General features: G+C 40.3%; 1 long non-coding RNA gene across 1 annotated transcript; it reads right to left on the bottom strand.

Annotated features, from left to right (window-relative positions):
• Positions 1-2,392: 2,392 nt before the first annotated feature.
• Positions 2,393-23,462, bottom strand: LOC139080205 (uncharacterized). The gene is made up of 5 exons (XR_011534514.1): positions 23,315-23,462; positions 7,707-7,821; positions 4,447-4,588; positions 3,592-3,645; positions 2,393-3,176 (listed from the first exon to the last, which is right to left on the bottom strand). It is a non-coding gene; the product is annotated as an uncharacterized lncRNA (long non-coding RNA).
• Positions 23,463-23,770: the final 308 nt, after the last annotated feature.

Raw genomic sequence — 23,770 nt, 5'->3', positions numbered from 1 at the left:
GAACTATTTGAAGTCAAAAGCTTTTTGAAATTTTTATGAGCTTTTTTGTCTTTTTTTTCCTCCTCAGAAGAGGAAGCAATACTTTGCCAAGTATAAACCAAGCTAATAACTAAACAGTTTTATATTCTAAAATAATGAAACCGGATGGGGTGCTGAATTTGACAAAATGCGGTCGTTCATTTACGCCCAGTGAAACTGTTGCTAAGCTCATCCAGAGACCGCCTTCCCTAAAGGACAGCCCAGGTGACACCAGCCTGGTACCACCCAGACTTTCAGATCTGGCACCGTACGTACAGCAGCTAACTGAGTCCTTTCCCAGCCAAGGTTTACTAATAATATCTTTATTTGCCACCAAATAAAGTGCAATACTAAAGATCATGACAATCCAGGAGAGTTCGTGATAGGGCATGTAAGCGGAGAGGTAATGCTCCATCTAAGAACGAGCACCTCTCAGGACTGTCAGACTTGAGAAGGAAATCAAGGAGGAAAAAACACAGGACCCTGTGGGCACTTTCAAAGTCACATCTAGAAGAGCCGTCAGCAAACTAACTACAGCCCGTAGACTAAGAACAGCCCGCCGGCTGTCTTTGTAAACAAAGTTTTATTAGAACACACCCACACCATTCGTCTATATACGCCTATGGCTGCGTTTGTGCTCAATGGCAAAGTTGAGTGGTTGTGACAGAAACTTTGGAGTGCAAAGCCTAAAATATTTACTAACTGGAGTTTTACAGAAAAAAGATTGCTGACTCCTGATCTGGATGATACGTGGCTAATAGCTCTTAGCTTCTCAGCTCTGGCAATAATACAATACTTTTTTGAATGTCATATTTTCATTCTAGATCAAAGATTAGAAGGGTATAAAAATAAATAAAATAAAGATAAAATAAACATGATAATAAAAATAAAAATTAAAAATTTTAAAAAGATCTTTATTTTCTCAAAAAGAGAAAATATTATTAGTAAACACACATAGGATATAAATATATGCTATTTTTCACATGACAATAAGAAATTAACATTTGCCGAAAATTTCCCAATTTCTAGCTTCTCTATGACCAAACATATTGGGGATTTGGAAAATGTTTACAATTCTCCCAGCACTAAAGTATTTACAGTGGAGATCCCTTTGGTGAGGTGATGATTTTTTTCCTTCTATTATTAATATAACAGAAAAATAATAGTCAAATTTCATAAACCTTAACTTTGTGCTAGCACCTACGCTGTGCTTTTTTCACGCATTATTATATTCAATCCTCACAAAAGCACTTTCCTAAGTTATTTAAACTCTAGAGATCTTAGTTTCTCGTTTTGTAACATGTGGATGACAATATTACCTTCCTCACAGAACTGTTTTGAAGGTTAAAGGGTTTAATACATATATGATACTTAGGAGAAGACCTGAGCCATCTATCAAACCCAAAAACGGCCCCCTTAAAGCCAGTTGAGCCAGGAGAACTCAATTTATTAAACCTACTGCAGTAAACAGAAATACTGTTCTACAGTCTTAGGAGATTCTTAGAAGGGGGAAGTCAGAAGAAAAAAATATCCATACAGTCATGCACCGCTTAGTGGTAGGGACATGTTCTGAGAAATATATCCTTAGGTGATTTCATCGTTGTACGAACATCATAGAGAGTACTTACACAAACCCAGATGGTACAGCATACTACACACCAAGGCTATATGGTACTAACCTTATGGGACCACTGTCGAATATTCTGTCCGTTGTTGACTGAACATGACATCATGTGGCATATGACTGGATATATATAATATGTATAGATATGTGTATATATATGTGTGTGTGTGTATGTATGAGTGTGTATCATACCATATATATGGTGTTAGAATTTGAGCTGATGATTTTACAAGGAGTCTTGAAAAGCAGGTGACAAGACTGGGACTGCGCCGTTCATGATGTGAGTTATGGATTTGTGGGCACAGTGAGGCAAGGGGCTTGGTACAAGTATTGATGTATAAGCAGTTAGTCTTGTTAAATAAGTTGTTCTAGTTGGTTTATCTTCTGGGAACAATTATTTCTTGGCCCACCGAGCTGTTATTTTTGCCTGGTCCCAGTATTGCTTAATACAAAAACAGGAAAGTGTGTTGGTTTCAGTTTTCACATCAGATGCAGTAAGTGCTAAATACGTATTAGCGATTTTCATTATTTTTTTATTATCATTATTTTATAGATGAGGTACTTGACACTTAGAAATGTTAGATAATTTGCCCAAGGTCACAAAGTCCACATGTTTTCATTATTGCCCACATGTTTTCATATCCAAATGCATTCATGTAAGTGTAGAATTACCAAGGTCTGTACTTTTAAACGTCTGTGTGTTCAAATAAGCCTAATTCAGAAGAATGAGAGAAATTGCACATAGGAGAATTCTTTATTCTTAATTTTAATGTGTGTGCAAGTATTTTCATACTAATCCAATAGGAATCAGTGAAGTTTGATGGAGCTGATGGCGGCGTGTGTATGATAAGGGATGGCAGTAGGGGAGGAGTAGAGAGGTGCTATGGCCATCGCCATCAACCTCCCCCCAAAACACAGAGAACATGACAATCAGGCAAAGCTAAGTTTATGAGACCTACTGCCCCAAGGGAGAGAATCACTTCGACAGTCTCAGTTGTGTGCCTAGAGGGTGAGCTCAGAGAGGGATATCTCTCAGGTTTGGATCTGGTCACACTTGGTTTAAGGTGGATCTTTCAAGACAGGAAACTGATCGAGGCTGGAGGGAGTTTGTGGCATAGAATTGGTGGACACGGTGAGGCAAGTGTCTAGAAGCAGCCACAGTAAGTAAAACGTTGTTTGATAAGTGAGCCGTTGGCCGGGTGAGTCACCTATTGTCCCGATAGGAGAGTTGTTTGCCTAGTTGAGAAAACTATTTGCCCAAATTGGTTTGCACAAATTTTCTGAAGCCAAGAATGAAATTATTTACCGGTTATATTCTTATCTTCCTGAGTGAGAATTTTCCTGGAACACTCAAGTCATGTTGACACAGGTGGGCTCAGTTCTCAGTCCTAATAATTAAGCTACATGGATGTAGGTGAGTTCAATTCTCAGATCAGACAGTGATGGATTATACTTGTGTTAATTCTCATTCCCAAGGTTATTTCTTTTTGAAAAACCTCTTTTAGTGTGTAAATCCTCTAATCAGATGAATTGCCTGCAGATAAACAACCAACAAAAAACTTATTAGGATAAACAATATTACTCAGATCAACAAATTAACTTATCATTGTTAAGTTTAACTGCAACATTCATAGAGGATTATGAATTTGTGGCAACTTTGTTAATACCTCTATACTATAAAGTGCAAGTGTTTATTTATTCACCTATTCACTGGAATTGTACTATTTTGTAACGTTGTGTCAACTGGGCTAAAACACTTTCCAAAGTTAAATGTTCTCTAGTCTTTTTCTGTTTGAATATATCTATGTCCATTATAATTTTTTTTTAGTTTTCTGCCTCTACATCGTAAAATTAATGGAGGATGACTGTTGTTTTCACACTGCAGCTGATGTCCTTCTTAGGGTTTAATAAAGAAAGAAAATAAAAAACACTGAGTTATATAATTGTACCTGAGGAAGCAGATAACCAAATCTCTGAAGCAAATACCGTGAGGCTCCACTGAGCTACGGGGCAAGGAAAAAAGAACGTAAGCATTTCAGGCAGAAGCTAAATAAATATCACAAGGGAGGGAGGAGAAAGGAAGAGAGGGAGAGAAGGAGATAAGTAAAATTCTAAAAGTTATTGAAAAAGAAAGTTACTCTTTAAATGTGCAGAAATATGAGCAACAGAAACTAATTTTTAAATGAAAGCAAGAAATTGTTCAGAAAGGGGATATTCCAAATTTAAAGATATAGCCAAGTGCGTGAAATGTGTATTGCAAATCGTTTGCGAAGATGCCATAGCAATGAAAAAATAAGAAACAATTAGGAAAGGGTCCATGATCAAGATTAAGCGGAAGTCTAATAAAGGACCATTATGTAAAGAGGCAGAGTCTGTCAGGCCTATGGGTATTGTAAGCAAAATGCAGAGAATATATCCCCCCAGATAAAATTATTTTATTAACTTCATCTCCTTTGATTAACCAACAAAGTTCTCCAAGTAAAACTTACAATTAAAGATTCATTTTCTTTCTATTACTGAGTGTACAAAAAGAAATATGAAGTGAAATGCAAATGAACAGCTCTTTCTTGGAGGGGAAAATCGTTAACAAGGGAGCTGTGTACTAACAAGAACCATACACATCTGACAAGCCACCACCAATTATAGTTTATAATTCATGTTAATAATAAGTCCGCCTGTCTATTTTTCCAACTTTACATGTATGCATAGCACTTTACATTAAGTAGACAGAAAGCAAAGCCAACAACTAGAGGATGAAGAAGAGCCTACCAATATGGCAGCCAGAGTTGGTCAGCTCACCGCACCTCTTATGGCAAGTTCTTTCTGAAGGGAGACCTGACCCAAGCACTTGATAGCTATCGTGGTCACTCCTTGTGCCTCTTCTCCCTCTATGTTGGGGAGCTGCTCCTCAATGGTTTCCATGGGCCTCTCTTCCTGAGGGAAAACCTAAGAGATGGATGGGATAAATTACAACCCCCATTGCCACAGCTGGTCTTGGGGCAGCAAGATGAGCCAGATGAGCACTTGGGGCAGTACTCATCCACCCTCTCCTCCAAGCTCCCTTCTAAATTGTCCTCACTCTCAGCTCTCACTGTGGCAGTTCTAGGTGGCTTACCTGGTGGCTTGACCTCAACCTTTATTTCTGAGGGATCTGAGCCCTTGGCAACCATACCTTTCTTAACAGGAGTTGTCTCTCACATCCATTCATAATTACAGTGGGACAAGGGAGTGTGACAAGGTGCCCCAGTTCCACACATATTCCTCCCCACCCTGTTGTGTAAAAGCATCCCTACCTCCTGCTACTGATGAGGGTCAAGTATTCCTGCGTGACAGTAATTCTTTCTCTTGCCACAAGGGGTGCTAAGTGCCCTGATAGCAGAAATAGTGTGCAGTTCAATACTGCCCTTGCTATTCCCCTGGTAAATGTGCATCTTCTAAGGCAGGGTTTTTCAACTTCGGCACTATTGACATTTTGGGCTGGATAAAATTTTGTGGTAAGGGCCTTGTCCTGTGCCTTGTAGGACGTTTAGCAGCATCAACGTCCTCTACCCACTGGATACCAGTATTCCCCTTCCCAGGTGTGATGGTAGGTGGGGCCTCCCTTGCTTCCGTCCCTTGGATTTCAGATCCCATTTATTCTTCCTATTTGAGACAGAAAGACGTATAGAGACCTCTGATTTGATATCTATCTTGCATTACGAAGGATGCATGCCGTCCTTTCAGACTGTTTACTCCAAGCAGGTGCTTCAGTTGGGTCTTAGAAGAAGCTCTGCATTCCAGTTCTATATGAATCCAGTTAATTTTGGATTGTGTGGTACACGATGCAGTCCATTGCTGCACCTTATTTGCTATGAAGTGGGCCCATTGGTTGGATGTCTTATTGTTTGGGGTTTAATGCTTGTGGATCAGGCATTTCATAAATCGTGGACAGTTGAGTCGACTGAAGCTCCAAAGGTAAACCAATCCCTGCAATAGGCATCTGTCTCTATCAGGATGAACCACACAAGGGGTGTCATGTAGTCAGCTTGCAGCTAAGTCCCTGGTTGGTTTCTTCAAGGAACAGTGCCAGATCATGCTCTCAGCGTCGGTCTCTGCTGGCCACATAAAGGCAGCAGTAGCCAGAATGGCCATGGTAAATGGAAGTCCATGCCCTTGGGACCATATGTAGTCTTCATCTCTGCCACCATGTCCTTTCCATTAATTTGCCCATCATGCCAGTTCCAGGGCAGCCAATGACAAAGGCCACCTAATGTCAACTGACTTAGTCACTTTGTTTATTTGGTTGTTCAGTGGCTTTTCCATGTTGGATGTTTTCTAGTCACCATTATCATATGATACAAAACTCTTCACATTTTATTTCCACTCTATTATGTTCAGCCACATGCCTCTACCCTGGACCTCCTTGACTTCAATCTTCTAATTCTTTTCCTTCCAGGTTCCTGACCAGATAGCTAGGTCACTGGCCTGTGCACAAATATATATATATATTCTCACCTTGGGCCATTTATCCTTAAAAAAATTGAATAACTAGATATTCTGCTCACAGCTTGGCCCATTGGGAAGATTTTCTCGCCTCAATCTCTTTCAGGACACCCCTGATTTTGTTTATAATACAGCTTCCATCTATTTTTGGCTTATACCTACACAGCAAGGCAAGCTATTTATAAACCAACCATAGGTCCTTTTCTTCCTTCTTCAGATGGTTTATGGGAGCTGGGAGAAGGGCAGTTGGGCGACTAAATAGGTGACGTGGTCTGAGTTATCTGTTCATGTAGGTTACACATGCTTTGCGGTTCAACTTGGGCTTGATTCTGGATGTACAATTCCCATGTTACAGTGGAGCGCTGCTGGGCCAGTCTGCCTTTATAACCTATAAGGTCTGACAGGATCCAGCTGATAACAGGAAGTTGCGATGATTTGTCACTGATGCTCCATAGTCAAGCATTCTGTCTCTAAGAGAGGACAGTGCCATGCCAGGATTGTTTCTACACAGGCATATAATTCTCTGTGTATTAGTTAGCTACCACTGTATAACAAATCACCACAAACAGTGACTTAAAACAACACATGCTTGTTACCTCACAGTTTCCGTGCATCAGGAGTCTGGGCCTAACTTAGCTGGGTCCTTTGCTCAGGGTCTCATAAAGCTGCAGTCAAGGTATCAGCTGGGCTGTGCTCCTATCTGGAGCTCAGACCCTCTTTGAAGCTTACATGGTTGTTGGCAGAATTCAGTTTCTCCCAGTTGTAAGACTGAGGTCCCTTGCTAGCTAACAGCTGGCAGTCACTCTCAGCTCCCAGAGGCAACCCTTAGTTCCCAACCACAAGACTCTCTCACAGGGTGGCAGCCTACTTCTTCAAGGCCAGCAGAAGAGTCTTGTTCCAGTCATCTAAGGCAGAGTCTTATATAATATAACATAATCAGGAGGGTGACTATCTCACCGCCTTTGCCAAATAGCATAACCTAAGCAAGGGTGTGACTGCCATATTCCATTGGCTAGAAGCAAGTCACAGGCTCTGCCTAAACTCATGGGATTATACAAGGGCATGACTCACTGTAAGGTCATCTCAGGGTGTGTCACCCACCTCTGTTTTGGATGGCATGACCTTACTCCTGGCTCCCAGTGGCTGGGTTGTGATTCTCCACTGGTGCTTATTATAAGCTTTGTATTGCATCTTTTCCTACCACAGACACTCTAACATCATAGGGTCTGTTAGGACATGAGGCCAAAGTGTTGGGCTGCTGGCCCCACAGCCTGGATATGCTCTAGAGCTCTTCCTTCTCTGGATCCCGCATGAAGCTGGCAGCCTTCTGTGTCAGCGGGTAAATGGGCCAGAGCAGAATTCTCCAGTGTATAATGTGTGGCCTCCATAACCCTAAGGGGCCTGTCAGGCACTGAGCTATCTTCCTTGTGGTAGGAGACACAAGACGCAGCAATTTCTTTTATTTTTGAGGTAATGTTCCAGCACAACCATGGCCACTAAACCCCTAAAATTATACTCAATAGCAGGTTCACGATTTTTCATAGAGTTTATCTCCTATGCTCTGAAGTACACATTGTCTTACCAAGATTTCCAGTACGCCACTTCTCACTCTTCCTGTCCAATCAGCTTGATGCTGTCAGTATAATGGATCCACGTGATGTTCCACAGGATGTCCCAATGGTCCAAAGCTCTTCAAACTATATTATGTAGTGAGAGGGACTGTGGTTAATGTAACCCTGATGCAAAATTGTTAATGAATGCTGTTGCACATGTATGCAAATTGTTTATGATCCTCTTTTCTAATGGGAATACAAAAGAATGCATTTGCCAAATCAATGGCTCCTGGCCATAGACCTGAGGCCTTCTTAATTTGTTCTAGAAATGATTCTACATTCTACACAACAGCTTTGATCAGTACTAGTAAATGGTTGAGCTTGCAGCAGCTCTAGGATCTATGTTGTCTCGACTGAGGCCAGACTGGTGAATGAAAGTGAAATATGATAGTGATCACCACGCTAGTTTTTCGTCGATGGCACTAATCTTTGCCGTCCCCTCCCCACTCTGCAATGTGATATAGTTTTTAATTTGCTATCTTGGCCAAGTGGAATCAGTTTCAGAGGTCCCTAATTGGTCTTTCCCACTATGATGGCTCTTGCCCCCAGCCAAGGACCCAGTATGGGGGTTACTCCAATACCCAGTGTTCAATTCCAATCGTATACTCAAGGTCTGAGGAAATGATGATTGTGTGGATCCTCAGACCCAGTGATCTCACTGAGATGGACTTTACTCAGGACTCTATTTATTACCTCGCTTTCCTAAGTCCCCACTCTAACAGAATGGCCATGAGAATGCTTTGGATCTCTGGTTATCAATGTCAGCTCAGATGCTGTAACTAATACATCTTGAATTATCTTTCCCAGTGTGTAGTCACTTGAGTAAGTGGCTGTAAGTCCCTTTTGGAAATGACTGAGGGAATCATTACATTATTTACTTGTGGCAGTGTTACAAGGCCCTTCATACTAGAGACCTAGCTATGTTTTCAGTTAATAGTTCCAGATCTAAAAATCAATTCAGCAACTGAGCAAGAAATTGTGATTTTTTTGTCTGGAAGACTGTCTCAGCCTCCTTTTCCTCCATTTTTGCCTACTTCTGGTTGTAGATATTAATTAGCAGTCTTCTTGCCTGCCTGTCTATTCTGCCCCTAGGGAGACCTGCTCAATCAATCACCATCTCCATAACTCCCTGGGGGTCACAGCTCCTTCACTGCCCCTCTGACCTTCGCAGTCTTAATGGTAATTGTGGTCTTCTGGACTGCAGTGGTTAAGAGCTGCCATCTGGCCTCTATTTCTCTGCAGTCTGTTGCCCCCAAGGACATTACAAGCCCAGTGCTGGTCCACAGAGAAGAATCAATACTGAAATCCCAAGTGGTGCTGGTGCCACAATCACTAGCACGTTCCTGAGAGTTGAAGCACATAGTGTTCTCTGGGGCCTCCTTAAAATACAATCCTCTGGTGGGTCTTCTGGCCTCGCATATTCATTCCAGCAAATGCACTTTCTTCAGTCTCTTTATTTCTTTCTTTACTCTCCAAAAGGGCAAATTGAGCAATCTCACTTTGCTCAGTGTTGGCCAGCACTGTCCATGCTTCTTAGGGTCGCCATAGCAGCAAGTTTGCCCAAGGGTCCATGGCAAGGTTTTAAAACCCTTATCATCAGAGCGTACCTCCAAGGCAGTGAATTCTTGCCTTCCTTGATCAAGCATCCTCAAAATCCAAAGCTAACTCCAGGCCCAGATGGCTTCACTTATGAATTCTACCAAACATTTATGGAAGAAATGGTCAATATCAATTCTACATAAAATCTTCAAGGCAACTGAAGAGGAGGGAATACCTTCTATAGGCCAGCCTTGCAATGATAAGATAATTCTTCATATACGAATGAAAAAAGATTAAGAATAATTTTTAAAAAACACTTTGTGAAAGAGTAATAGCTGGGAGAATTTACATTATCTGCCTTCAAGACTTATCATAAATTTACAGTGTGGGATTTGCATAAAGGTAGACACATAGATCAACGTAATACGATAGAGTCTAGAAATAGACCCACTCATATGTCTTCAATTGATTTTTTTTTATTGAGGTAACATTGGTTTATAACATTACGTAAGTTTCAGGTGTACGTCATTCAGGTGTACACACATAATGACTTCTGTGTAGACTACATTGTGTTCACCACCAAAAGTCTACTTGAACGCGGTTCAGTGGAGAAAGGATAATCTTTCCAACAAGTGGTGCTGCAACAATGAACATCCATATGCAAAGAGGACATTGTCCAACTTGCAACTTACACAAAAATTAACACAAAGTGGATCATAGACCTGAGAGTAAAATCTAAAACTATAAAAGTTCTTTTAGGGAAACATTGCTTAAATACAGAATGCAAAAATGAGGATTAACTTTAAAAAATTATAAATTGGACTTTATCAAAATTAAAAAAAGTGAACAACTTTTGCCCTATGAAAGTCATCAAGGATACTTTCCTCTGTGGAGAGGATATCAAAGTCACCAAGGTCCAGGATCTTGTGTCCTCATGGGAGATGAAAAGATAAGCCACAGCCTGGGAAAAATGCTTGCAAATCACATACCAGATAAAGGACTTGTATCCACAAGAACTTTAAAAGAAAAAAAAGCAAGCTAAATGTTTGAACAGACTTTTCTCCAAAGAAGATATACAATAGACAAATAAGCAGAGAAGGAAAATAATAATTATGGTAATGATAAAAATAATAATGAATTTAGAAAGTAAGACCTATAAAGAAATTCTTACTGAGTTAGGATCATCTAACTTAGCAATTTGAATTGGTTCTTCTAAGTTGGCACCAGAATTAATCAAACTGTGGACCTATGTTAAATTAACATAAGTGAGCCCTTTCTGCTACCATTCCCAGTTGTCTTTATTTATGGTTTTATGTTTGTGGTAGCAAAAAGCAAAGTCAGGAATTATTTGGTTGAGCTAAGCATAGAGATTGATTTAATATTTTCTCTGGGAAGATATACTACATTTTCTCTGCTGCTTTTGCAGTTTGTTGATAATGTTTCTTCGTTGTAAAATTGCAAAGGCCATTCCCATGGTAGAGGTGGGAGGGATGGTACAGAGTGGAGTGCTTCTTGAATAAGATTAGAGGGGGAGTCAAGAAATTATGTTGAGCCATTAACTTCAAATGAAAATGGTCTGATTATACATTGGAAGCATTTATCTTGGAAGTCTCATGCCGCCCAGGGCTTAAAAGGAAGGGTCCAAGGCCAGATCCAGAGAGAAACCTGGGATCTGGGCTCCAGAATGTACTGAAAGTCCCATTAGAAAAAACAAAGGGGCCAACTGGCATCCAGCTTAGTTGAAGCCTTAATACCTTGATTAGGCATATAATCCAACAAAAGAAAAGGCCAAAAAGTCCATTTATTCATTCAAAGCTGCCACTGAGCTTGGCATTCGCAGATGGGGGAATACAGTCATGAACAGAACAATCTAGGAGCTCTGAGTTTACAATCTGTGGTCAGCATTTGGGGGAGAGTGTGAAGACAAGCCTTCTGTACCCAGTTGGGCTTCTTCTTACTCCAAATCAGGTCAGGTTGCTAGATCTTAAATTCATAGAAGCCAGTATTAACATTAGGCCACATCATAAAAATTGAGATAGAACCCGTATGTGATCCAAATACACTGAGGGATCATCCAGATCCCCAGAGACAGAAACTTTCTATCCAGTTAACAAGGCCTAAGTCTCTGCCAGAGTTCTTCTCCTGGCTGAAGACAAGATCCTAGACCTCAGCAACCTTGGTATCAAGTCAGACTCGATTCTTTAGGGAGAGCAGACCAGCCCACCCACAAACCCTGCATGTGTCTCTTAACTGGCTTCTTTGCCAAAACATTTTAAATGCAGCATGTGTGCCGTGTATTTCAAATTGTCCAAGCTTTTCATATACATCTTCAGATAGGAAAATTCGAGGATAAAAAGATGCTTAGATGTTTCCATGACTTTGGGGAGTTTCTTCATATCTCCTTTTACTGTACACAATAATTTAGAGAAGACTTTATTTCATTTGATTGATCTTAATGTTATTTAATTGTTATTTTAGGTTACCAAATGGGCCTCAGCATTCTAACAGATATACGTTGTTAACATATTTGTAATAAGTGACGACCTCCTCTAATTCATTTTTAATAACTTTTCTAGAATTTGATATATTTTGGTAGGACAGTTAAAGGAAGGATTCGCTTTTTGCCAAATATTTTTGCATTAATAAATGTAATATTCCAGAGCTGTATGTTATACTGATAATAATAATTAATTTCTGAACACTTACTATGTGCAGGGCAGTGTGTCAGTGCTTGCACAGATAATTTAATTTGATCTTTAAAGCAGTCCCATTACAAAGGTATTATTGATACTTTAAAGAGATTAAGAAGGTGAAATTCAGCAAAGTTAAGTAAACTATTAAAGCCCCAGAGTCAATATGACTCCAAAGGTCCTTCATCTTAACCTCTGCACTATATCACCTCACCACACTTAAATTCCCTTTGTTCTCAAGAAGCTAACATTCCAAACAGATGTTAATGTTATTATTTTTCCTTGCTATTTCCACTCATGGTTTGACCTAAGTCTTGGGTCATTTCTAGCTTTGGTTGCATGCAAAATTGGCTAAAGAATAACATGCATGAGGGGAAAAGACTCCATTGAAATTTCTACTGACTACACTGATCATCTCAGGACTTTAATGAAAGAAGTTTATTTCATATTTCAAAGGGAGGATAAGTTCGCCATGAATAGTCTTTTATTGCACAGTGTTCCAAGGCACCAGGCGAACAAGGAGGACCAACGTAATTGCACACATTCCCAGCTGAAGTGCATTAGTCATATTCTATTTTAGAAGAAGAGCCAGGTTTGGGGTAGGAAAGAAAAACAAGAGGAGTGGTTGTACCTTGAATTTGTTCTATGTGAGATGTGTACAGCAAAGGTGCAAAGGCAAACTCATAACACAAAGTGAATGACTGTGTCTTCATCCAAGGGGCACATCCTCTGTTTTTTGCATTTTTCATGACCATCCATATATAACAGTCACCTAATTAGTACAAAATTAATTGTTTGTTTTTATTCTAGACCACCAGCAGTTTTTAGTTTGGTTTTTATTTTTTCTCTTAAAAGGATTGAATGAGTAGCATCTAGTACACATTTCAGGGACATAGGTACAGTTTATATTTTTGGTGTGTAAATTGTGGAGTATTTAGCCTAATGTTTGGCATATAATACTAAAGAACTAAACAAATGCGCGATTATAAAAATAAATTTATTTCATGGTTTGGAGTCATTTCATGTTTAGATAAGAACATTGTTTAGTTAGGAAGCAAGTTAGGGCCCTAAAATAGCATCATCCACCCAGAAGTATTTTTGAGTGTTCATCTGAAAAGAAAAAACACACACTGGAAATAACTCTCTTTAAAATCTTTAATAAATTCTGATTAAATATGTTTTAAATTGTTATGATGTGGTCATTGGAGATTTGTACTTTGAGATGGGATGTACATTTAGGGCTTTAGAAAAGATAAATTCTTTATCATATTCTATATTTTCTGATCAGGATGCTTGCTCTGGTAACAATTGAATGAACAATTTATTTCACCCGGCACAAAATTATTTATCATTAAGGAGAAGCAGGAAGCTAGCTGGTAATATGAATGAGAAAACTTTTCCTAATTAGGCAACAGACTAGCTTTCATGAAGATCAACATCCTTACATCCTGGCAAATTAATCTCTCTTAGCAGGAACTAGAAAGAGGCCGTAAAGAGGACGCTGTCTTTATCTTGCACACAGAGTAGTGTTATTTTTGTGATAGTGAGAGATGGAAGGAAGCAAGACTGAGAAAAGACAACCCAATTCTGCTCTTTAGCTGACCATAAACTTCTTGAAGTCAGACACCAAATAGTATATGTATTTTTTATTTATCATAATATCTTGTAGAAGTTAGGCACGTACGTGTGTGTGTGTGTGCGTTAAACCTTTTTTCATATTGGCTATTAAGTTTTTCTTACTAGAAAGATGAACAGAAAGCATAGATTTTACATAGAAACAATATCACAGCTATAAGAAGAAAGGAACATATAATGACAGTTTTATTCCAGGGAAATATAAAGAGAGAAGGCATATTTTTGACAAAATGGACAAAACTAGAAGCATATTAAAAGATAATAAGGGTAGAGGAAGAGTGAGAAAAGTAGCAAATTGCAAAAGAAGTTTAATCACAAAACAAGTATCGGTAGTTTCCTTTAATCTCATACTTTTTAGAGTTATGTGTTGTGATCAAGTTTAAGCAGTTTGAATAAACTGTTGAAACAACTCTAGATTAGTCAGAAGTCTTTATGGCGGCCATGGAGATATGATGCTCAGATCTCCTTTCAAAAGAAAACCTAACCAAAGAAGTATAGTTAGATCACAGCCTCCAGGTCCAGGTGCCTTTAAGTTGTGCTGCAATGCAAACATGAGCCAAGGCCTCATGTGTCCTGGACAGTGCTCAACCAAGGAGTTTGGCAGTGGTACAGGAGGGCTTCAATTTTGAGGCAGCACAGGACTCCTCAAAAAGCAATCTTTCCAATGGGGCTCCTGCTGAAGTTGGCTGAGAGTTTCTCAAAGTTGCACTGCTATGTGAGGCTCATCCTACCCAAACCTTTAGCCCTCCTTCTCTCCTTCACAGGAACCAGAGCTTCGTCACTGCTTGAAGCCTTTCCTTGGATGTCCCTGCCCCTTTGCCTTATTATGCTTCATATGTATTTCCCCCAATACATTTTTTTGCACTTTTAACTCAATCTTGGTTTCTGCCTCCCAGAAGAACCAGATGACACAACGGATACTGGAAGTGGCCTGTGATAGCAGTGAAAAAGGTGGAGTTTTGCAACTGGATCATTTGCCACCCACCAGAGAATGAGGATCCCTTCCCAAGTGGTGTGTGGCTCATGGATAATTTTGGGTACAAAGCGGCAGTCCAACTGATAAACATCCCATCAGTGGTGACTTGGGAGAATGTCTTGTCAAATATGAATTCCCTAGCTGGGACAATACTCAGGCTTTTGAAAAATATGAAGCAAAGAACCCATGTAAAGACAATGGAATTGGCTGATTATTAGTAAGTTGCATCGTAGCTCTAAAGAGAGAGAGACTGAGAAACTGATCATAGTTAAGAAATAGCTCAAATGTAAGTGTGAAAGCAAGAAGGCATCTTGGGTAGCTTATGAACAGCTTCTTAGCTTTTGCAAAGGGAGAGTGGGCACAGCTGCAGAGAAAATTCAGGATCTGCTATTTAGGGCCACTGAACTGCAAAGATGATCGAATGTTCAGTTGAGGAATGTTCTTATGCTAAGCTCAGAGCTCTGCTTAGGAAAATTTGGGGCATGAAAACATAGGATGGGGACATCTGGGTAAATTCTCCCAAAGATCTACAACCCAAGAGCCTGCAGAGTTGGCTCAAAATTCTCTGTTAAGAGCTAGAAATTTTCCGTTCCAGGAGGACACTTCAGGGACTGCTCCCACATAAGTTAAAAGGTACATCCCTCAGGAGTTGCCTCCAGCTTCCATCCTGGCTTCTAGGCTGAAAAGTATGGTTAAATTCCAGTATAACCCAGCTGTGGGATGGATAAATACAAAAAGAAATAATCACCCCATGAAGCAAGCTCAAGAATTAGCTAACATGGACTATCTGTCAGATTGGATTTTCAGAGTTGGTCAACAGGGGTGAAACTTATGACTAGAAAAGCAAGAGATTATTGACTTGGTATTCTCTTGAAACATAGGGCTTAATGCCCTGACAAAGACCCCAGGGCATAGGGAAACTTGCTAATGGGTCTTAGAAACCTGGAGAAAATCTTTTTTTTTTTTTTTTTTGGTGCTGAGGAAGATTCACGTAGAGCTAACACCTGCTGCCAATCTTCCTCTTTTTGTATGTGAGCCACTGCCACAGCATGGCCGCGGACAGATGAGTAATGTAGGTCCATGCCTGGGAACCAAACCCAGGCCACTGAAGTGGAGTACACCAAACGTAACCACTAAGCCTCCAGGGCTGGCCTGAGAAAGTCTTGATAAAGTTGAAATTCCTGAATTGCCATTAAAGATACTGGAGGAGTAAAAGACTCTGGGAAGTGGGTGTGTTGGAATGGATATATTATTTCATGCCAGGAAATCCATCAGAGTAATATTTTCCATGGAAGAGCCCATAGGACACATAATTCACCAAGGCCATGGGGAATGTGTTGGTGAGACAGACACCAGAATCACTAATTTGCTCAGTCATGGCTCTTTTCTGAAGATCATGGCTGACAGTAGGAGAGACTGTCACAAAGCTTAGCTTGCTAATAGCAATGGAGATGATGGGAGGCCTGAAGAAACAGAGCCCAGATGGTAGTGCTTGACTGCTGGACACGAGGAGACTGCAATGCCCGTAATAACTGGCGAGGTTGAAGGGACAATGAAGAGGGCTGCATCTGCAGAAATTTTTTATGCCATCACAAAAGAAGATTAGAAACAGTGTGCATTTACGTGGAACCCTCAACAATACACATTTACATCTTTTTCTCTTGACTATGTGAACTCTACTGTCGTCTGTCATAATATAGTCCAAAAGAAGTGATTTATCTGATCTTCCAATCCTTTTCTATCTGGATCTCTGGCCAGCTGGCCAGGCTGTTGGTTCCTTTTCATGAATCCATATATCTTCTTATCCCAGGCTGCTTCTCATTCCTCACAAAGTGGGGACGTCAGGGCATCTCACAGAACATCACATTGTTCCATTACACTCAAGTTGATCAAAGCAGACTAGAAAGGCAGTGGCTAACAAGCTCCAAGTCTTGGTAAGACATAGGAGCCCCAAAGTGAGATCAAACATACAGGGTCAGGGACCTGCCACTTCTATTAAAATTTCACATGTCCTGTGTCCCTAATGTACTGGGTTATCCTCTTCAAAGTAAAACACAAAGTAGATTTATTTTGAGTCTCTACAGCAGGTCCAGGCTGCAGTGTGAGTGGCCCTGCCTCTTGGGCCACGTGATCCAGCAGACCCTGTATTGTTTTAGGTGTCGATTGTGGGAAAAGGTGCAGTCTGAAGTATATACCAAGAACCAGTGAGAAAATCACAGCAATGGCTGCTGCGGTTCTGGATCAAGGCCATACTGTCTACAATGGAGAATGATAAATCTTTGAAGAAACTACTCCCAGCATGCTCTTGGGCAATTGCAGAGGTGAAATGTTTGACCATCAAATCAAACAAGTGACCATGTACTCTGAACTTCCCAAGTCAAATGGGCCCAGTAGCAGTCCATCATAAAATGGAAATGGTACATCTTGGATCTAGTCAAGTAGGGCCAAAAAGTGAGTAAGCTGCATGTACAGGAAATCCGGGCTCCCATGTTATCCACTCTGGTTGAACCATGTCTCTACCTCACCATGCACCTAAGGGCATGTGCAAAGGCCTCATAAGACCAGCTGAAGCAGAAGAAAAAGTATGAACTTGACTTATGGATATGTCAGTTTGGTATATGAGTATAAACTGAAAATAGATGATGCCTACGTTATAACCACAATCTGGAATGGCCTTAAAATAAACTGATGAGAGGAAATTTTTCTAATAAGCAGAACTTCAAATGGTGCACTGGGTCATCCACTTTGTGAGGAATGAGAAGTGGTCTGGGGTAAGAAGATACATGGACTCATGGAAAGGTGCCAATACTCTGGCTAAGTGGTCAAAGATCTGGCTAGAAAAGTATCAGAAGCTTATGTAAAATGATATCAGATGTGGAAAGGTGATGTGGAAAGATGCTGATGGATATATGGAAACCGGCAAAAAGTGTAAAATTTATTTTATCACATATTAATTTCTATTAGGAAGCATTCACCACAGAAGTGGTACTGAACAACAAAGTTAAAAAAATGCCTCTCGGGGCTGGCCTGGTAACATAGTGGTTAAGTACAGCATGCTCTACTTTGGCGGCCCGGGTTTGTGGGTTCAGATCCCAGACGTGGACATATGCTGTTCATCAAGCCATTTGTGGCGGCAACCCACATACAAAATAGAGAAAAATAGGCACAGATGTTAGCTCAGGGCCAATCTTTCTCACCAAAACAAAACAAAACAAAACAAAAAGCCTCAGTAAGTTGATATTAGAAGATATTAGTTGATATCTTCATCATTGGTTACTGCAATACAGGCACAATGGGCATATCAACAGAGTGGCCACAGTGGCCAGTATGGATGCCAAGCCTGGGCCCCACAGCATGGATTCCCACTTATGAAGGCCACTCTAACTATTTCTACCTCTAAATATCCAACTTGTCAGTAATAGAGACGAACACTGAGCCCTTGCACGGCATTATTTCTCGAGAAGACCAACTGGTCACTTGGCTGAAATATGACTAGATTGGGTTCCTTCTTTCCTGAAAGAGGCAACAGTTTCTTACCTGAGGAATAGATACCCATTCTAGGTGTCTGCAGTTGTCTCTCTTGGCTACAGACCAACAGCTGGCACCACTAGCTGGAGGCTTAAGGAGTCGGGAAATAATGCAGTGAAAGACAGTCTACTTCACAGTGAAAGGGGTACAGGAGTGAGCCGTGAAAATGGGATCTACTGGTTGTAACACATACCAGGCCACTAGAAGCTGCCAGCCTGATTAAGAGAGCATTGAAATGACCTACTGAAGGCCGAAGCTGAAGCACCAGCTTGGAGGGAATGCTCTGCAGACTGTGCAGACTGAATTGACTACCGAGGCCGTGGAGAAAGCCCTGAGGCAGAAAGGCTGAGAGTAGCATGCCCAGTGTTTGAGTTGTGATGCTGTCAGCATCATCAAAACTGCTGAAGTCAGAGGTGGGCTGTGAGATAAGAGAAAATACATATATTGGTCTCTGACCCCGGTTCCTGGTACCGAGCTCCTAAAACTCTTGCAGTTTCCTAAGTGATGAAAGCACGCACAGGAGCATCTTTTGTTCTAACATTTGGTGTAATATCTGGTTCCTGACATAGAGCTCCTAAATTCCTTGGAATTTCCTGGGTGATAGGAGTGTCTTTTGTTCTACTGAGGAGACTTTGGGTTGGGTCCCAAATTGCTTCTGGATGGGGCCAGGTTACCAGAAAGACCAAGCCATGATTAGAAGCTTGGAAATTTCAGCTCCCCTCCCATTCTCCAGAAAGGGGAGAGAGGCTGGAAATGGAGTTAATGATCGATCATGCCTACGTGATGAAGCCTCCACAAAATTCTCCAAAGTACAGGGTTTGGACGGCTTCCAGGTTAGTGAACACGTGGAGGTACAGGCAGAGCTCGGTGCCACATCCCCATACCTTGCCCTACGCATCCCTTTCATCAGATGTTCATCTGCATGCTTTATCAGATTCTTATACAGGCATACCTCAGAGATGGTGCAGGTTCCGTTCCATACCACACCAATAAAGGGATTATTGCTCTAAAGCAAGTCACACGAACTTTTGGTTTCCCAGTGTATATAAAAGTTATGTTTATACTACACTGTAGTCTATTAAGTGTGCAATAGCATGTCTAAAAAAACTATGTACACACTTTAATTAAAAAATACTTTATTGCTAAGAAATGCTAACCATCATCTGAGCCTTCAGTGAGTCATAATCATTTTGCTGGTGGAGGGTCTTGTAAAAACACAGTTATCTGTGAAGCGTAATAAAACGAGGTATGCTTGTATAAGAAACTGGTAAACAGTAAGTAAAGTGTTTTCCTGAGTTCTGTGAGCTGTTCTAGCAAATTAATTGAATCTGAGGAGGGGATGGTGGGAGCCTCTGTTTACAGCCTTTGTCAGAAGCACAGGTAAAACCTGGACTTGTGACTGGCATCTGAAGTGTGGGGAGAGGGGCGCTCCCGGGAGACCGAGCCCTCAACCTGTGCGATCCGACACTGTCTCTGCCAGAATTCCTTGGTGTGCTAAGCCCCCTACACGTGTGGTGTCATAGTGTTCTGAATGTGGTAGCAATGTGACAGTAAAGGAGAAACACAAGAGTTGTGTAGCCATGTATTCTTTACACGGGCTTAGGTGATATAATATGTGGTACCAACTGTTTGCATCAAACAATCCACACTTGAGTTTCTGCTCTCTGCCGTGAAAACAGCATGTCCCAGAGAGTGGCTGCTTCTTCATTCTAGCTCCAGAATGGTAAGCCATGCAGAGCAGGATCCAGCAGAGTCCAAGTGAGCCAAGTAGAGCTGAAGCCAGCCCTAGTCCTCGTGGCATATAAACAGAAACTAAATGGCTACGTCATAAGCCACTGATACTTTAGAGTTCTTTGTTACTGCACCAAGAATTCACTAATACATTAACCAAAGTTTGGTAGGGGGTATTGTATAAACTTATCTATTCTTTCTGTTTTCTTCTTTTTAGTGCCAGAAGGAAGAAAACTCAGCTTCGCTATACATAATAATATAGAATTTTAATTGTCAAAATCATGAAAAATGGGCATTTCAAATTTCTATTTAACTGCTTTTTATAGTTTCACCTAGACAGACTGCATTACTATGCGGTGATATTTCCAGCTTGAAAAGTATTTCATAAAGAGTATTCTAGGAAGTTTATCTATTCAAAATGTAATATCTCTAAAAACAATTTAATGTATGTAACAAGGGCTTTTGAACAATCAACAAAGCATTTCAAAGGTTATTATTTTTGCAGCCTTGGGAATATGTTTTTCACTGTAAACCTCTTCAAAGTGTATTTTCACAAAAGAAAATGTTCATTTAAAATCAATAATGGTAAACAACTTTTTATTCATTTAATAGTATTTTAAAATAGTATGAAAACAAACAAGCAATTCTAATTTTCAGAAGATAAGGACAGTAATTCAAGTGATAGTTAATAAATCTGTACTTACTGAGTCAAGCAGAACAGAGTAGATAACATAGAATTTTGTAGAATATATCAAGCTGTTTCTTCATCAGATATAATTTGATAATTATCACAAAAACTATTTATTGTCTACAGATGAAATTTAAGTTGATAGCAACGTTACTTATCCCTTCAACCACTAACTAAGAAAATCAACCTAAAATGCCATTGAGTCATCTGAATATTTCTTTCCTGTAGGGACAAGGAAACTTAACAAAGTTGTTTTTCCAGTTGCTTTCATCAGATTAAAGCTGCTTTCCATCTGCTCTATACTGTTCAAAACCTCGTGACCTAGGTTGAGGCCAAACTTAATATAGCCAAATACTACTTAAGAACTGAGGAGAAAGAATCAAGCAGAAACTTTTGCTTAACGCTCTCAATGGACTTGGAATTGAAAGCTCAAAATCTACCCCAGCTGCTTGAAGTTTAGCTCACACAGATTTCCCATGGTCACTGCTCCCTAGGAATTCTTTTTGGTCCTTGTTTTCCTTCCTCCCTGTCTCTCTGTAGAGTCTTCTTCCTGTCATACACACACTAAGGTGACCAACCAAGTTTGTCAGGGACTTTCCTGCTTTTAGAACGAAAACTCCTCCCAAGGCATGGGCAAGCCAGGACAGTGGGACATCCTCATCCGGTCCAGCTCTAATCCTGTTTGTCCTCTTACCCAATTCACCTTTAATAGTAGAATCTGCAGTGGTGTAAGAAGGAAAAGGAAAGAAAGGAGAAATGAGGATATGAGTATGAAAATAATTGAGAAGATTAAAAAGGAATTAGGAATAGGAGGAAAGAATGGAGGGGAAATTCCACCTGTTAAAGCTTAGTACCCCTCCTGGAGGGCCAGCTGTTCTCAACTCATGCCCATTCTCTCTCCTGTCACTTATACATCGGATCTGAGCAGCTTCTTCTGCCCATCTCTCCCCACCCTTCTCTCCAGCCCTTTCTGGAAGATGTGGTTGGGAACATTAGTCCTGAAGCCAAATGCCTAGATCAAATTCTCTTTCTACAAGCTGAGAGCTATGTGCAGGGGACTTAACCTCTTTGTGCTCATAAAGTCTGGATGAAAGCAGTGCCTCTCTCCGAGTTATTGCTAAATGAGTTAATACATGTACAGCTGAAGAATTAACTACATTATTACTGTTCTCCAACTCAGAGTCCATAACAAAAGGGAATTAGGAGCCTTAACATTGCATGCCAGGTTCTGATAGGCTGACCCAGGCGCCTCAGCGCAGCGTAGCAATGTTTCAGGACTGAATCTGCGGTCTAAGCAACTTACAACAAACTCTTGGAAAAGAAGCTTCTCATAAGCATGAGATTGCCTGTAGGTCAGATAAAATTTATATTGCATTTGTCATGCTTTGTTGCTGGAGCTGATCGTATCTGAGAGCAAAAATCTGGCATGAGCCATTTTCTCATACATTTTTAATTTATGGACTCGAGAGTTTGGAATAACATTCAAAGTCACAGATGCTTATCTGAACCAAACCCAAAATATTTTGAGGTTTTCATATCAGTTATAACCATCAGAGAACTGTAGCTGGAAAAGAAAAAACCTTTGGCTGAAAAAAATATAACTGTGAATTATTTTTAATATTTTTCTTGAGGAAAACTACCTCTAAATTTACAAATTATATCACATGTATAGACAGATTCACTTTTTTTTTTTGCCTCAATGAAACTTAGGTTAAAAATATGAACCCAGAATAAGGAATAGTCTTCCGAGAGGTATATATCCAATTATTTCAAGACATTGATCATCTGCAAAATTTTTTAAATTTGTAAAGAGAACACAATTTCAGGGCAACAAAGAAGAAAACCCCATCGTACTTGGGTTGGAACCTGGGATCTGGGCAAGGAATGAAGGCCGCTTCTCTGGGTGCTCTCGAAGATAATTCTGGATAATTGTAGTGATAGACTAGACGAATAGGTAGCTTAGAATCCAGAGCTAGCTGTTTAAGGAAATAGATATACAGTTTGGCAAATAAGGCTTAAAATCAGTGGAGGTCCAGTCCACAAAGCTAATCAACTTTCCTGGGAAAGGCACAGGCAATTACAAAATGACTCCAAAGAATCGAACTCGATAAAATCCTCTGAAGGCTGATCCAGAGGGTGTGTGCATTTGTGGGTAAGAAATTTATGAGCTCCATCTCCAATAATATTTGAAGGTGAGAAGTCATGAACTGAACCTTCCGTCTGCTAAAATACTACAGCAATTCGTCACTTTGTCTTCAGCAAAGACGTGTTTTAGATTTAAATGCAGATATGGCAGCTAAAGGTGGCATGACCTCAGGATGCAAAACGTAAAACAACAAACAAACATAAACCCCTAATGAACGTATTAGGGAAGATAGGGCTGCCAGTTCTTTATTTAAGATGGGAGTTTGAAGAGAAAGAAGCAAAAGACTGAACAAGAAATAATGGAAGCTGCATCTATGGCTACATTAAACCCCAATGGGGGAGGGGACGGTTAATTTAATGAATTCTTTACTATTTAGTTCGTCTATAAAAAAGATTCCATCAAAACAGTTGCATGTGTAGGCAGAGCTTTCAACTAATTAGTGAATGTTTTAATTCCTGATGGGTTGTCTGCAACGTGGACATAGCTCTAATTTGCATTTCACACCATCCTCTTAAAATCAAACCCTTCTGTGTAAACACGCCATCCTCACGCCCACCACGCCATGGCCCACCTCATTCTACTCCCACTCACCCTGTTTTACAGCCCTTTGCTCATGCTCTTTCTTCTGCTTTGAACCCCCTTACCTCTTCTTAGTCTGATTGTCCGTAGTTCTCCTTGAAGTTCCAGCTACTAATTGCAGAATTACTAGGCTTCTGGCCCTGATGACCAGACTCTTGCTTTCTTGACTTTTACATCCTTTGGCCTTCATCTCCCAGCTTCCTAGCTATGACTGGTTTCTCCCTGGCACCTCTAACTAACTAAATCCTAAGTACTTATGTAACAGTTCATTTCAAAATCTAACTTCCAAGCCAGCGTTCCTTCCAGAACCTGTGGTTCTGTTTCTAAAATGAACAATAAAACATGAGTGATACAGGTAATTCTAAAAAAGAGGAAGATTTGAAAATAAAATTACCCAGGAAAGTACCTCCATTATCAATTTTGTTTTGGCACAGGAGATGGAGCCTGCATGAACTTTGCCAAGTCCCTCAACTTAGAGACCATAAACCCTGTAAAATGTCTTTTAAATGGAGATTATACTA

Source organism: Equus przewalskii, chromosome 29, assembly GCF_037783145.1.
Source record: "Equus przewalskii isolate Varuska chromosome 29, EquPr2, whole genome shotgun sequence".
Lineage (NCBI taxonomy): Eukaryota > Metazoa > Chordata > Mammalia > Perissodactyla > Equidae > Equus > Equus przewalskii.
Note: the sequence above shows the minus strand (reverse complement) of the source record. Positions and strands in the feature narration are given on the sequence as shown.